Here is an 11706-nt window from a genome sequence, read left to right on the forward strand (position 1 = left end):
GGGCTTCAGCATACCCAGGCTGCTTAACAGCCGATTAGGGCTTCTCAACTTAGCATCAGTACCAGCTTTTGCCGCCTTAGTTGGCTTTTCTCCTCCACCTGGCTGCTGGGCATGCACAGGCTGCTTTTGGCCATCAAGACCCACTGGCCACCCCCAGATTCTCAAAAAAAAAAACAAACCAAAAACATAACCTGCCAAGGTCCTCCGCCTTCTGGCGGGATTGTCAGTCCAGGTTTATCAGTCCATGTCCATTGGCCTCTCCCTGTGTCAGCAGCAGCCTGCTGCCTCAGGGGTCATTGGCTGGTCCTTTCCGGTGTCGTTGGCTGGTCCTCTCGGGCGTCTCCTCCATGCGAGGTCTCGTCCCACAGCTCCGGACCATATCCACCTTCTGTGCCGCCATGGCGCCTCCAGCGTCATCACAGGCAAACAGTCTGTTCTCCTTAGTCCCTCCAGGTCTTCGGAGGGCTCCAATACCCGTCTGCATGGATCTTGCCGACTTATGCCAATTGTAAAGGCAGGACTGGCCACAGTGCAGGTTTTCTGATCCCATGCAGACCGGGTAAAGGAGGAGTCAGAGTCCTCAGTAGTTTTGCAGGTTTTTTATTTGGGGTTCACCAGGCATATGGCAGGCAGGGGTGCTGGCTGGGGGGCTGGGAGGCCTACCAGCCTCCCAGCCCCCAGCAAGTCTTCACTCTATCTAGCGTTCGTGACGCCACCCTTAAAAGCACAGTCTTAGCTCAGCTGAATCCCATCTACCTATGCCCACACCCTATTCCAGGTGCCCGCCATCAGGCATGCATTCAGGACAAGGATCCATCATCTATCCTGATGGCGGAAGGGCAGAAAAGCCTGACATTTTCCTTACCCTACACTGATGCTGCCAAAGCTTCTGCAGAGAAAGATTGGTCTATGACTTTGTGCAAAAGCCGGTTGAGGTTATCACAATACCTTTGCGTCAGGTTATTTTAAGTTACAATAAACATTTTGTGAATTTCTTCAACCAACTGGAGGCTCTTTCTAGTTAAAATCATGATTTCAGCATAAAAGAAAAGAAGAGGTAAGTTAAAATTGCACACCTGTTCTTCTAAAATTACTCTACTGCAGGTACCAGCCCTAGAGAGTTGGCAGATGGTTTTGTGTTTCTAAAGTCTGACCTTAGCAGCCCTTCATCAATCTTGAGCTGATTGATTCTCAGGAAGGAGGAGACTCTGGCTTCCCAGGGTACCCAAGACACCTTTGATTTAGTTACTACCTGAAGGCCAATTAATTAGCCCACACTGGTTCTCTTAAGTTTCCCTACCAACGCTGGGAAACACTGGGTACAACTTGGCAGGGCAGATTTTTACTAACTCATTAATTACTGTCAACCTAGACATGAATAAGCCTAAAAGATAAAGGAAAAAAAGCATCATTCTGTACCAGCAAGGTTGGTGATCCCCTGCAGCTATTGCACACTGTGAGTCCTACAGCCAAAGCCCTCCTCCCTCACCTTTAGGAAACCTCCACCTATAGGACTGAAACTGCCAGCTGCTTCTTTATTCATGGCTGCCAAGGGTAACCTGTTAAGAGAGAATTTGCTCCTTGACTATTAGGTACTTTTTCTTTTTTACATTTAGGAAACTCTGTTATTTTTCTTTTTAAAAATGGGATTGTATTGTTATTATCATAAAGAATTAATTCATAGTCAACTCAATTATCTTCTGGGTGGATTATCTGGGTGATTGACTTTTCTCTCCCATCTGGCAGGTTTTTCCTGTTCTGTCTCCTGGGTGACCCCATTTCTCTAGCCACTTGTAAAGGCAGGACAGGCCACAGTGCAGGTTTTCTGATCCCATGCAGACCGGGTAAAGGAGGAGTCAGAGTCCTCAGTGGTTTTTGCAGGTCCTTTATTGGGGTTCACCAGGCATATGGCAGGCAGGGGTGCTGCCTCCGGGCCCCCAGCAAGTCTTCACTCTATCTGGGCTCTCTGGCGTTTATTCTGCTGCTTCTCGGCTTCTCTTTCGGCTTCTGCTGCTGCTGCTGGCGTCCCTGTGACGCCGCCCTTAAAAAAAGCACAGTCTTAGCTCAGCTGAATCCCATCTACTATGCCCACACCCTATTTCAGGTGCCCGCCATCAAGCATGCATTCAGGACAAGGATCCATCATCTATCCTGATGGTGGAAGGGCAGAAAAGCCTGACATTTTCTTTACCCTACACCACTCCTCAGTCTTTACTCTTCATTCCAAACTAAGGTAAAACTTGTAAGAGCCAGGGCAAGATCTGGGAATGTGTTGCTGAAATAAGAGTGACAAAATTACCAACTCATTTTGAAGACTAGGTATTCTATGACTCTTCCCCGTTTAAGAGATTGAGCAAAAGTTGACTTTTGCTACTAAGAACTTCCTCCTTATGATAGATGATGGAGTTTTGTAGAGTGCGGGGTCCTTGGGTTCACTCTGGGAAAGGTGTCACCAGAGCTCCCGTTTTGGCGGCACGTGGCTAGTTCCCCAGGCGAGTTTCTCCATGAGACAGAGATGGTAGTTATATTTAAAGAGCAGGTTTATCAGGGAAAGGGACAGGTTTTGCTGAGAGAGGCCTGCATAGTTGCAGGCGGGTGGCCTTCAGGAGAGCGGCCTCCGCTGAGGGAAGTCAGTGAAGAGAAGTCACGGCATGGGACAGGTCACAGGCAGGCAGGAGGCTGCTGCCCTGCAGAGGGAGAGAGTTGGTGAAAAGAGGCACCTGCACAGTCACAGGTGGGCAGTGGGCGTGCTGCTCCGAGCCTGTGCAGAGACTGCACTGATATAGTCCTTTTTGGGAGGGGTCACTCCTCTGGGGAGTGGCCTATTTGTTGCTGATTTGGGATAACTAGGCAAAACCAGGAAGGGACCAGAGATTCCAGGGTGGGCCCAATCTCCATATCCTTACCCTCAGTCTGTGCTCCACTCCCTGTAGCATCTGATCCTGCTTGGGTCTCCTGCCTTGTGATAAGGCGCTGGTGCCTGAGGGTCACGACCTCTACAGCTGGGTTAATGGTCATGTTATTCCCCTCGACCCCCACCTCCTTGTGAGTCAGTTTCTGGTCTTGGGGCACCTCCTTTCCAGTCTTTCTATTCTTGCCCTCCATCATTAGATGTAGATTAAAAGATAAACTCAGAAACATTAAACTTTTTTGGTTTTTTTTGGAGCAAAAATTGGTTCCAGTCTGGCAGTGTTAAACCAGAAGGGGTTAGGAGGACTATACTACCAGGAGCCAGGGGTGAGACTTTTATAGAGAAGACATGAAAGCAAAGCGAGGAAATTATTTGGTTGTCTATCATTTAAGCAATTGAATGATTTGGGAAAATCTAGCTGGCTACTTGTGATAGGTCATCCTTAGGTACGGATTCCTTAACTTCAACGCTGAGGTTTGGTTTGCTTGTATAGGTGACTAAGACATTAGAAGCACCTCAGTGTAATGACCTCCTTGTTGAATTTAATAGTAATATATACATATGATGGCAAATTTAAAACATGCACAAAAGCAGAAGCACATACTATAGCTATCCCTTCCTACTCCTTCTCCTCCCTCCCAGATAGAGCCATCATGCAGCTTCAACTGTTTTGAATTCGTGACCATTTTGTTTCACATATGCTCCCAAATCCATGAGTTCTGTGCTGATTTTTGGATTCACCCTTCATCCTCATTTCTTTAGCTGAGCATGCCCAGAGGGGGTAGCTCTGGGTAGAGCAGACTCCTGTTTGCTTCTATCTTCTACTTCATCCTATGGACTGAGGCTTGAGAGCATCTAATGTCATTCTCTATTATTCTTGATGGGATGACTCCGGGCGTCCTGGTGCTGGGCAGGACAAAAGACAGCTGTGTCAGGTTGCCCACAAATTAGGGCATCTTTGGAGGCTGTCTTCCCATTTCCAAACAATCACAGGCCTTTTGGCTAGGGAAGTGAATGACTGACTAGATTTGCTTAACCTTTAACCTAATTAGAACATCAAAAGTTGGTGGGAAGTGGCCAAATTGTGCTGTGACTTAGTGTCATTTTAATTTTAGTCCAGTTTCCTATTATTACAACCATCTTCCTTTTTGCATCTCACGTCCTTGTTCCTTCTAAGTGACTTGTAGCAAAAACAGAGCTAAGAACTTGCCCAGTAAACCGAATGCCTGAGAAACTCTAAAAGATTTCTTCCTTAAAACTTTAGTTTCTATAGAAATTTACAATTGCATGGACATTTCGATTTAGCACTGGTCATTTAGGCAGATCCTTAGCTTTGAATCTAGAAGTCTGCCCTTTCGCTGTGCGTGTGCATATATCACGTAGCGGAAACAACTTCAGCTTGTTCGTGAGAAAAAAAATAAATTGCATCTTTATTCCAAAGTTGAAGACCAGGACTTGATACCGGAATTGTCAGGTCTAGTCTTCCAGCCAGGAACGGATCGCAGGCTGCAGGGCAGCGCTGAGTCCCAGCCACTAGACCCCCCCAGGGTTGGTGTCTCACGAAGCCGCAGCAGGAACTTCGCAGACGCTCAGGCAAGCAAGCGAGAAGAGGCAGGTTCGTTTATAGAAAGAAAAAGTTTATTGAGGAGGAAAAGAGCAAAAATAAAGTGGGACTCCCAGGCCAGGGAACCAGGCCTGGGAGGGGCAAGGAAGCCAAAGTGGAGTCATGTCTCAGGGAATATATACCTTTTTCCCTCATTATTCTAAAGCTCCACCAGTCTCTCTGTGATTGGTTAGTTCTCGGTGTCTCACTTAATTTGCAACTGAGTGGGGATCTTCACATTCCTTATCTAACAGCTTTCTCTTTCCCCATTAGTTGCATCTTTAAATTTATGGCCCAGTCTTCTGGATGGGCATCCCTGCATTGAAGTTAAACAGCTGCCCTTCTAATGTGTCCATAAATTAAACCACTCTCCATTTCTCCAATCTCCGCCTTCCTTTACCACCTGAAGGAAACCAGGACTAGCATTAACAGAATTAATATTATTCGTGGTCCTGGGGTGTTTGTTTTCCTAATGGAATTGGTTATATTTCTATGGTTGTCCTTATCTCTGAAGCCTCCCTAAATTCTTCAGAGGTCCCCTCCTGCACTATCCCTAAAACTGCCTAATAACCCTAGCTTGCCCTGTCTCAGACTGATGTGTAATAATAATGACTGTAAGACAAATGTTTGGGATTATGAGATCGAAACTACAAACTGGGTTGAGAATAAACAGAAATCTAGGTCTCAGGCATAGAACCACCCGGACCATTTGAGACTGTCTAGCATGCATCGTTGATTTCTGTCTGGCTGGTGAGCTACTTCTCCAGGTCCCAGTTAAATCAGACATCCTCTCTTTTCTGCCCTCATTCCCTTTCAGTAGCAGCCGGTCACCTATTTAATTAGTTGGGGGGTGGGAGCGTCTGTCATCTCCTGGGGGCAGCCTTAAGAGGGTGACTCCAACCCTGGGCTTGGCTGGCCTCTCCCCTGCAACATATGGGGTGCCCACCCGTCCTTCAGTCCACGTTCCAGCAGCGAACATTAGTAGAGAAGCCTTCCCACTGGGAATGCACCCTGCAAAGCCAAGGGCAGGTGGCGTTGCTAGAAGAGGTCAAGCAGTTCTTAGACCAAACAGCATCTGGCGAACTATGCCAATTGGAAATCAATGTCCCCCCCTGGGTGGGATTAATTTTATGGTTGTTTGCACAGATTACAGCCCTTAATGGGCAGGGTAAGGCTCAGAGCATTTTCCCAAAATTGTTCCAACAGAGTCTGATGTCTTCATAGCCCATCAATAAGTTGAATTAAAAAGCCTGCTTACTAGAGACTAGAACCTGGACCTCTCAGGCTAAGCAAATTAATGGTGGGGTTATCCACAATGTATTAAAAAATGCAATATGTCTCTAGCCTGTGTGTTCCTCTACATGTGTTAATCTTGAAGCACGTTCAATATTCCACCCCATGCTAAGCAGGCCAGTTTTCTTTGGATAGACATGTTAAGAGGTGATGTTCTGCCATCAGACAAATTCAGGTTCTACCATTCACCAGCAAAAGGATTAAGTTTCTTAAACTCTCTGGGCCTCACTTTACTCATCTATAAAATGGGGATAATACGTGTATCCATCTTACTGGCTGCTGAGAGGATGAACTAAGATATGTTGAAAGGGTTTAGTATAGTGGTTGTACATTAATGTACTTTTAATAAATCTTGAGTACTAAAAATGACAAAGATAATAATGATAATTCCAGTCAACTATAAACAAGATAGGAGTATTGAAATAGGCAGAGAGATGGAAATCAAGAAGACCTGGAGGAGGCCTTCTTCCCAGTTGAGTTATAGGTCTTGTCAAGAGGAAGGGTGTAGGGTAAGGAAAAATGTCAGGCTTTTCTGCCCTCCCGCCATCAGGATAGATGATGGATCCTTGCAGTCCTGAATGCATGCCTGATGGCGGGCACCTGGAGTAGGGTGTGGGCAGAGGTAGATGGGATTCACCTGGGCTGAGACTGGGCTTTTAAGGGCAGCGTCACGGGGACGCCAGCAGAAGCTGAGAGAGAAGCCGAGAAGGCTGGAAAGCCCAGAAAGAGTAAAGACTTGCTGGGGGCAGGGAGGACTGCCAGTCTCCCAGCCCCCCAGCATCCCTGCCTGCTGTGTACCTTGTAAACCCCAATAAAAGACCTGCAAAAAGCCACTGAGGGCTCTGATTCCTCCTTTACCCGGTCTGCTGGATCATAGAAAACCTGCACTGTGCCCAGTCCTGCCTTTACAAAAGGCCAGTCCTTCCAGATGAATAGAGCCCATAGGAAAGGGGCTGAAGGGACCAGACAAGTCTGGAAGAAAAAGAGTAAAATCAATATCAAGATAAAGGCTTTCATTGTTAACCTTCAGTATCAAGATAAAGGCTTCTATTGTTAACCAAAAAACCCGCCCCCGTCTTTCACCCACATCTAAGTGTCTTTTTCTATGTCCCCCAAGTCCCTGCTACAAGTCCAAGGCTGAGAAGCAACTGCAGCTTCTTCACATGCTCTGCTCCATGTGCCTCCTGCAGGTCTCCTCCTCCATCTTCCACTCTCTCCACTTCTCTTGGACCAGGCCTTCTCTCTCAGTCTTTTCTAGCTTCTCCTCCCTGCCCAGGCCCACCTTTTTTTGGGTGGGGCAGGGAACCTGGGACTGCCTTTCTCTGGGGGTCACCCTGTTACAGTGAGGAGAACTGTGCTGCAGTCAGAACTGCCAGCTGGTTTTTTGCCTTGAAGTTTTTCCCAGCCGCAACGTGCTTTCCTCAGAAAAGGACTAGGTTAACCTCTGGGAAGCAGAAGCAGACTCAGAGGGTTGGCTGAACTGCCAGACCTCAGGGCACTGATGCTGACCACCAGCTCCTGTAGATGCACACTGTTCTCTTCTGAATTATGCTCTCATTTTGAAAGAATCACCAAATCCAACCCTGAACTGGAAATTTTACACTCACTAATTTTAGGACTTCATATGATATGATCAACTCATTCCTCACCTCCCACTTTTTTTTTTATTTTGTATTATGGCTCTTCAAATAGAAAAAAATAGTGTAACAAGCCACAATATGCTCATCACCTGGCTTCAACACCAACGGACTCACAGACAACCTTGATTTACTTATACCTCCATCGATTTCCCTCTGCCCTAGATAGTTATGAAGCAAATACCACACACAATAGAATTATATTTATAACAATTTTAGTATGTATTTATAAAATGTAAAGATTTAAACGACATAACCTTGACATAGCACTTTATTACACTTCAAATAATTTGACAACAATTCCTTATTATTAGATATTCAACCAATGTCCAAATTTCCCTCATTGCCACATAAATATTTTTAGAACTGGTTTATTTGAGTCAGGATCCAAGCAAGATCCACACATTGTGTATGGTAGATATGGTTCTAGTCTCTTATTCCAACTCCATGGATACTCCCCTCCTTTTTTTCAGGCAGTGTATTTCTTGAGATACCAGTCCATTGTCCTATTAAGGTTTTCAGACTCAGCTCTTTAGGCTACCTCTTAACATGTTTCTTGCTCCTTTAAATTTCTTTCAAGTTAATTATTAGAGATAGAGATCAAATGAGATTCAGGTGCAATATTTAGTAGGTACATAAGGTGCTGTGTTTTTCCATTGGGAGGTATATGATGTCTGAGTGTCTCTTTCTCTCTCTTTAGTGGGTTAACTAGACAACAACAGAAACATTCAAATAACAGAGGTAGGTTATTCACAAGCAAATGACCTGTGGTTTGGGTCAGAGTTTGAAATCTCACCTTGCTGCCCAGTGCCCTTTTTTTTTAATTGGCACTTCTTTAACCTGGGTTCCTTTATACACAGTCAAATTTCATATTAGAATTTTCACATTATTTGGGTAGATACCTAATAGAGATATTGCTAGGTCATATGGAATTTCCATTTTTATTTTCTTAAGAAATCTCCATCCTCGGTACTAATTCTAAATCACCAATGGGAGATGGCACTTCAAGGAAACCTCAGACGTGGTTCATGAAAATAGACTGTTATTTGCCCACAGATTAACAAATCCTAGGCCTACAGGGCTGAGGAGGGCTGGGACTGGCACAGAGCTGTATGCATGTCTCAAGACATTTAGTGAGCATTTACTATGTGCTGGGCATTTTCTAGGTACTGGGTGCACAATGATGAATAAGGTCCAACCCCTGCCATCAAAGCTCTTCCACATAAGACTCAGTGCAGCACAGGCCATGAACTCTAGGGAGGAAAAGAACTGGGTTTCAAATCTAACTGCTGGTTGTGTAGCTGAGTTCAACCAAGGTCCTTGGTTCAGTTGGCCACAAAATGAAGATTATAAGTCCTTACTCAAAAGGTGTTATAGTGAAGATAAAAACTAACACCTCATATTTCCTGACAGTGTTAATTTTTTTTGTTAGATTTATTTTATTTATTTATTTATTTATTTATTTATTTATTTATTTATCTATCTATCTATCTATTTATTTATTTATTTATACAAGCACTGGGTACAGTCAGAAGCACGAAAGGGTGAGAGAATTCACCAGAGCCAGAGCGGGGAACAGAACAGGCAGAAGGACCGACATACACTGCTGAGGGGAGCAGCAGGCGCAGCAGGAGAGGTCTGCGCGCCTTTGTGGGACCCTCGCTGGCGGCCCGGGATCGAACCGGCGCTGTAGAGGCTGTGGGCAGCTTCACAGCCCAGCGCTCAACAGCTGCGCCACCAGGGGAGGCCCCAGTGTTAATTTTTTAATGGTGATAACAATGGTTTTCTCACCTAAGGTTAACCTGAGTAAGATCTTCTGTCAACAAAGGAGAAAATACATACTTACTGAACATTCTAGCAAGACCCAGATATCCTAAATTTGCTCCTTCTCTCACAGAGCTCACAACCTATTTGAAGAAACTGGAAATAAATTCAGAAGAAGATACCCAGGATTCTGGTTTTAAATATCCACAGGTAGTAATTATTGCAGTGTGGTGAACTAAGAATCTGATTGGTACAGCTGTCTGGTCAGCGAGGCAGGCCATCTTTTTCAAACCCCCTCAGTGGAGGTCAGTAGGAGACTGGGGCTCAAGTAGGGAAGTAAGAATTAAAAATGACTCTGGGGAAGGATGGGCACAAAATCTGGGCACTAGAACACCTGGGTGTTTGGACATTTAGAACTTGTTCAGCCAAGCTGCTGAAATTGCACAAGGAAACAAAAAAGCAGCAACTGTAATAAACGGAAAGCCTCTCCCCCCGGGGCAGGGAGTGGTCACCAGTGCTTGGCTGGGGCCTTCGAGGCCTTTGGGCTTTTACTCTGAGCTGACTCAGGTACTGCCTGAAAGCTGGATGGTAATGAGAGTTATCCTTTGGGGAAGTAAGCCACCTGCTCACTGCAAAACAGCGGATACAACAATTTCAGAGCAGAAAAAAAAGCAGCAGGTCTGTTGCCACTACTTTTGGAGGACATGATTTTCCCCCAAAGAGTACATTAGCAGGAGGACAAAGAGATGTGTTGCAAGGGGAGTGATGGGAACTTCCCACTATATGTGGGGTCATTCTTTCTGCCCTTTCTTTCTCTCTTCCTTTCCTTTAACCAGTATTTCTTGAGCAACTATTATGTGTTAGACATAATTCTAGATGCTGGAGTTAGGAACGGTGCAGAAGAAGCCCTCTGAATTCCTGGAGTCTCCAGCTAAGGACATGAAGTGTCAGATACAATAGTTGCTGAATGACATAATGGAGCCATCAGGGAAGATCTGGGGAAATTGCACTGGAAGCTGAGGGAGCAACCCGTGAAGAAGAATCCCCAGTGGGGTTGAGCATGGCCGGCGGAGGAGAAGCAGCCGTCAAAGATGACGTCAGAGAGATGGGGCTGGCCGCCAGAATCCTTCTTCCTCCAGTCCAGAGCTCAGTAAAATCTCCTGGTTCTGAGCTTCTAAGGGTGGTTATTCTCTACTGCCTCAGGTTGAGGCTTGTGGGTCCACTTTTCTGATCAACGTTCTTATCAGGAAAAAAGAGCATTATATACATTCATATATCAATATACGTATTTATATTTTGTACACTATGAAACATACCCCAAGACAGAAATGAGAAGAATGAGATAAAATAAATTTATCAGCACCATTTCTAATCTTTTCCCATTCTCTAATGAACTTTGTGGTATGCCTCTTGGGGAGCATGTCTCAGACTTACTATATTCAGGATAATTTTTTTTTAAGAATTATTCCTTTATTATAATATTTTTAAATTTTATTTATTTTTCCATAGAAGTATGAGGTATAGGCCAGAGACAGAGTGGGGAGCACAATAGGCAGATCTACTGAAATACACTGGTGAGGGGAGCAGTGGGCTAGACAGGAGAGGTCTGCTGTGCCATGTGGGTTGCTCCCTGGCTGGGGATTGAACTCTGGCTGCTTTGCCGCAGGAAGGTGAGGGCAGTCTCTGTGGTAGCTCTGAGACTTAAACCCCTAGGCCATCTGGGAGGCCCCTATTCAGGATTCATTTTGATATGTATTGGGTCTTATTTCCAGAACTGGATTGTAAATTCCATTGGGTTGTGAATTCCATTAGGGTAAAAGTGGTCATAGCCTATATTTGTCCTATATTTCTCCTCCTTTTATAGGTATAAACTTCTTCCTCTCCGCTGGCCAGTTTTGATTTCTGACCAACTCCCAGACCTACAGTAACTGCCAGTTCACCTGGTAGGAGCACATCCTCATTATAGAACACTGTGGAAATTAGTCTGATATGTGTGTTCTGCATTTAAATGATTATGGACTTATTTTGTGATAAGGAAAATCATTCTGCATTCAAAATGTGGATCTGGGGCCTCCCCGGTGGCACAGCGGTTGAGCACTGGGTTGCGAAGCTGCCCGCAGCCTCTGCAGCGCCGGTTCGATCCCCGGCTGCTCCCCGGCCACTGGAGGAGGGTCCCACATGGCGCGCAGACCTTTCCTGCCGCCCGCTGCTCCCCTCAGCAGTGTACTTCGGTCCTTCTGCCTGCTCTGCTCCCTGCTCTGGCTCTGGTGACTGACTGTACCCAGTGCTTGTATAAATAAATAAATAAATAAATAAATAAATAAATAAATCTTAAAAACAAAAACAAACAAAAAAAAAAAAAACAAAATGTGGATCTGGCATATGCTCTTCACAGAGCAAGTGATTGTGAATCATTACCATGGATTATTCACTAGGCATATGCTCGTTCTGATTGGAATCTATCTATCATCTATCAATCATCTATCTTCATTCAGCTA

This window comes from Talpa europaea, assembly GCF_964194135.1.
Source record: "Talpa europaea genome assembly, chromosome: 10".
Lineage (NCBI taxonomy): Eukaryota > Metazoa > Chordata > Mammalia > Eulipotyphla > Talpidae > Talpa > Talpa europaea.